Genomic DNA, 5,287 nt, shown 5'->3' with positions numbered 1-5,287 from the left:
GCCCTGCTTTAGGCGGGGGAGAAGGTTGATGGCCCCTCCTGAAAGAGAGAGAGGCAGAAGGAAGCCTCCTTAAGCCGCAGAAGCCCCACCAGGCCAGGGTCTGGTCAGGCATGCATTTGGGGCTGGGCAGGCGCCGAGCCGTAGGGCCCCAGGACTTCTCCTTTGCTGCGGGACCTGTGGGCGAAGCACATGGGGGTTGGTTTCCCTGATCCAGGTGCAGAGTAGGCCCAGCCTACTGGGGGAACCCCAGCCCGTGCCTGGCTATGTGGGTGCTGGGTTCATGCCAGTGGCATTTCGGCCTGCTTGCCAGGCCTGCTTCTGGGTGGAGAGGAGCAGGAAGAAGAATTGCACAAAGGGAAACTGACAGGAGGGCCCTGCTTCTCCCGGGGCTCGGCGCCTCCCAGGCAGGACCAGGGGGCCGCACAGGCCCCTTGGCTCCCCTGGGCACACTGCACCTTCTCATCTGCTTCCGTCTACCAGGTCCCAGCAACAGGGGTCTCAGTGGCTTCCGACCACTTCCCATTCCACCCCCTGTGCCTGGCTGCTCAACCCGTAAGGAAGGTTCCCTCCAACAACCTTCGTTTCTCAGCCCTGAGACAGACACTCAGTGTTTCTCCCTCCACCCACATGTGCCGCCCACCCGTCAGCCTCTGAGCCTTCTGAGGCTCAGCCTCTGAGCCTTTGAGTGGACTCCGCCTGCTCCTTCCCTGAAGGAGGTTTTCCCAAGTGGCCCCCTCACCTGTCCTTTGGGCAGGAGAGCTCTTAAAATCAGCCTCTGTGGTGGCAGGGACTTTGTTTTGTTCACTGCTCTGTCTCCACTGGCACATAGTAGGTGCACAAGAAACTTGTTGAGTTAATGCATAGCGTGCCCTTTATTATTAAGCACTTGTTCCCGTGGCTCCTTCAGTCAAGGTCTCTTCCCTCTACCACCCTCCCCTACTAGGGACCCTATTTCCTTTCCTCTGAGTGCCCCCAGGCCTGGAATCCTGGAGAAACCGGCCAGTCTTGCCTACCCTGCCATTTGTACCTTCACTCAGGAAATGCTTTCTGCATCTCTCCTGGGTGCTGAGCTGTGGGGCAAACACAAGGATGAAAGAGGAAAGGTGGTGACTGGGTGCGCTCCCCACATGCCTCCCCGTCCAGGGCTGTCTGAACTCCGGGGTCTCTTTCTGTCCAGCCTCCGCCTGCAGGCCAGCTGCCCCTGGTTCCAGTCTCCTCAGCCTCCCATTCCTGGCACTGCACACAGCTCTTTGGAGCTGCCCCCTCTCTGGGGCTGCTTTCAGAGAGGAACAAGGAGGGGCTGGAAGGCTGGGGTGGCTGACAAAGGCAGGACAGGGGAGTGGTAGGGCATCCGGAGATTCTTATTTGTCTGCCCAAACCACTCCCCAAGCTCCATCCACTGCCTTTATCTGCCCTGATAATAGACCGAAACCATGTTCTGCTCCCTGCTGGATGATCAGCACCCAGCCTCTGTGAGCCTGCCAGGATGGCAGCAGCCCAGGGTGGTGCTAGGCATTGTGCCAGCTGACATAGGCCAGCCAGCTCTGGGGAGCCACAGCCAGGTGGGTGGCCCCCAGCCCACAGACCACCCCACCGCAGGCAGGTCCCACTCATCCAAGGTCCTCTGTGATGGTACAGGGCACACACATGGCTCTCAGGATGGATCTTGGGAACTAAAACCTGAGCTATGGTGGCTTACGGTTCATTCATTTTTGTGTCCCTGGTACTGAGCATGGTGCCTGGCATACAGTAGGAGCTCAGTGGTGGAACCTCATGCTCTCAGCCCATGTGCAGGTAGCTGTGTCCTCTCCCTCCCCGTCCTTTTATCTCATTCTTCCTTTCGCAGCGAGATGAGGGGAGTCTGTAAGGAGCCCATGAAAGGTTAATCTGGGGCCAGCCCTGCTCACTGTGTCTTAGGGAGAAAAGGAGAAGGAAGTCCTTCCTTGTGTCCCCATTACCCAAATTAGTACCCAGGCTTACAAAAGTGCTCACACACGTGACCCGGCTTTATCCCCCAGTGCTGCTCTATAGGCCCGGCGCCCTGCACCTCCATTTTTCAAGAGCCGTGGGATTCCCATGCAGACCTCCTATCTCCAAATGCAGCCGCCAGTCCAGGCTTCCTCATATCGATTAGAGACTGAGCCCACAGTTAAGCTCTGAGTTTTGGGGGAAAGTTGGGAGAAGCTAGGGGCTGGGAGAGGAGAGAAGAGTGGGAGTGGGGATGGGCCAGGGAGGGTAGCGATGGTGGGTGGGGTGAGGAGCAGGGGCAGCTGGCTCAGGGCTGGGCCCCTGGCCTGGGCACTGGATGGAGCAGGACCGCCCAGCAGGAATCTGATGACCTCAGCTCCTCTCTCTGAGGCGCCATTGTTGCCTCCTGAGTACGCAAGCAGTGCTGGGTGAGACTGGGGACTAATGAGTGTTTTCCAGAGAACGATTCCTCTATGTGGGGTTTATCTTCCCGGGTCATCGGTGTGCAGTGTGCACTTAGCAGGGTAATAGCAGCCGGGTCTGGGGCTCCACCCGCCCGCTGGCCCCAGGGGCTGCAAACAGATGGCAGCAGATGAGGGAGAGGAAGGCAGGAAGAAGCAGGAGCAGCAAGCCCTTGGCCCCACCCTGCTTCCTTATCCCAGGTCACTGCAGGAGTGTGTGCCCATGGCCATGCCTGTGGCTCTCTGCTGCCCTGATCCAGGGACCCTCACAGACACTGACACCCCCTCCCAATCCTCACTGACCTCAACTGCCAGCCCCTGCCCAAGCCCATGCAGTCCCCAGCCATGCTTCTCCTGCCACTTGGGGCTCCTTTATCCTCGGAAAGCCAAAAATGGAGAAGGCAGTACTCTTGATCCAGGACCCCCACCCCTGCCCGCCCGGTATGAGGCACAGTTCTCCAGGTTCAGGTGGCTTTCTAGTTTTTATTTTTTTAATCTTCACCCCAGGATATGTTTATTGATTTAGAGAAGAAGGCAGGGAGAGAGAAACACTGATGTGAGAGAGAAATAACCTGTTGCCTCCTGCACACACCCCAAATAGGGATTGAACCACAACCTTTGGTGTATGGGATGATGCTCCAACCAACTGAGCCAACTGGTCAAGGCTCAGGTGGCTTTTAAAATCTGATGTGGTAGGAGTTATTTCTAGGTTGCAGTTAAACATGCTGAGACCCTGGGAGCTTAAATGACTTGTCCAAGTTCATGCAGTGTGTTAGGCAGAACAATGGACTCCCAAAATGTCCATGTCCTAATCCCCAGAACCTGTGAATGTGCTACTTTATGTGGCAAAAGGGACTTGGCCCATGGGATTAAGTTAAAGACCTGGAGATGGAGAGATTATCCTGAACTATCTGGGCGGGTCCAAAGTAATCACGAGGGTCCTTCAAATGTGGAAGAGGAGGCGAAGAGGAGGCGAAGTGAGAAAGTCTCAACTGACTGTGACTGGCTTTGAAGATGGAAGGGGAGCCGAGGAAGATGGGTGGCTTCTGGAAGCTGGAAAAGTGTTGTTGTGGGGTGGGGTAGGGGGGAATGATCTTCCTTTAGCACCTTCGGAAGGAGCACACCCCTGCCGGCTCCTTGATTTTAGCCCATTGAGAATAAACATTTTGGACTTCTGACGTCCAAACCGTAAGATAACGAAACTGTGTTGTCTTACACTGCTGAGATCATGATGATTTGTTATAGCAGTCACAGGAAACTGAACACGGCCAGCTAGAGGCGGAAGTAGGATCTGAATCCAGGACTCAGCGTCTGATACGTTTCCTTATCTGTCTGATGACTGTGCTCCACCCACCAGTCTGGGCAGCCTCTCTTCCTGTCCCCTGCCCACATTTTCTGAACTGAAAGTGGAGGGTGGGAGGGAGGATTCAAAACTGGATCAAAGGCTAGATTTCAGGTACTCTCCTCCTCCAATCTCAGCTTCCCCTTCCTGGTCTCTCCCCTACTAGGGGGCTCAAGATTTCTTAAGACATGCCTACAGAAGCCCATTTCTTGAGGAGGGGGTGTTGAGGGAGGCAGGGCAAGTGTCAGCCATTAGGATTGGGGGTGTGGAGGGGGCTACAGTGTTGAACTAACACTGTCCCTGCCCTTAGGGCAGGCACAGGCTGTCTGCTTCTGCGCTCAGCGGTTTCTCTTTCCTGGGAGCTGGATCTGACGTAGGATGAGAGTGGCTGGGAGGCGCCGGCTGAGAGTGAGTTTCTGCTCTGAGGCCCTCGACAGTGAGTGTGTCCCCTTTAGGGCAGGGAGAGACTCGAGTGTCTGGGTACCTGGCTGTGGAAGGGCCCAGGGGCACTGCTCCCCTGGGGCGTGTGGGGTGTCTTTGGGTTGTGTGTCTGTTCAGACCTCTATGTGTATGTGTGTGTGTGAGTGTGTGAATGTGTAACTACTCATGCCCCTGGTGTGCGTCTGTATGTATGTCTGCTCACATCCTGTGTGTGAATAAATGCGTGGCTGTGTAAGTATGTGACCATGTGTCTCTTGTGCCCCTGGGTGACGTGTGCCTACTCACATCAGTGTGAGTGTGCTAACACATGTGTGAGGGCCTACTCACACCTCTGTGTGGGAGTGTGTAAGTGTGAAAAGATGTCCCCTCATGCTCTTGCATGTGAGTGCAAACAAGCGAGAGTGTGAGCATGTTGATTTGCACCCCACGTGTGAACAAGTGAGCATATAAGTGCACGATCATGCCCACTCATGTCCCATGTGTGAATGCACTTGTATGTAAGTGTGTGTCCACTCACACTTCTATTTGAGCATGTAAACATGTGAGTTTGGGAGAGTGTGTATGTTAACATGTGAGTGCAAGTTATCTTCTGCCAGCCCAAGGCGGGTGAGTGGCGGCTCCCTGCACCCCGCCAGCATTGCCTCACCCCTGTGACACGGCCACTAATGACTGTTTGCCATTGTCTGGAAGGCGGTGGCATCACCTGCACTAATGACAGTCTCCCCTGCCTAATGACCTGCCTTCTGCCCCATCATTTAGAGCCACAAGCGCACTTGGGGCCTGTGCCTAGAGAGATGTTGACGAGCTCAACACATTTCCCGATGGGGTGTCCGTGGGGGTGGGGAGAAGCCTAAATCCCACCCTCCCCTGCAGCCCTCCAGTGTGGGCTGGGAATGTCAGCTGGCTGGTGGCATTCCTGGGCGGGAGCCCGGGCCTGGGCCCTGCCCCTGTCTCTGGCGTGGCTGGGCGGCTGCTGCCTGGGCTGCTCCTGTCTGGGGCCACGTCTCGGGGTGAAGGCAGCTGGGGCAGCCCAGGAGTTTAGAGTTCAGGACAAGCCACCCTGTCAGAGTCCCAC

The sequence above is a fragment of the Phyllostomus discolor genome, chromosome 2 (genome assembly GCF_004126475.2).
Source record: "Phyllostomus discolor isolate MPI-MPIP mPhyDis1 chromosome 2, mPhyDis1.pri.v3, whole genome shotgun sequence".
NCBI classification, from domain to species: domain Eukaryota; kingdom Metazoa; phylum Chordata; class Mammalia; order Chiroptera; family Phyllostomidae; genus Phyllostomus; species Phyllostomus discolor.
Note: the sequence above shows the minus strand (reverse complement) of the source record.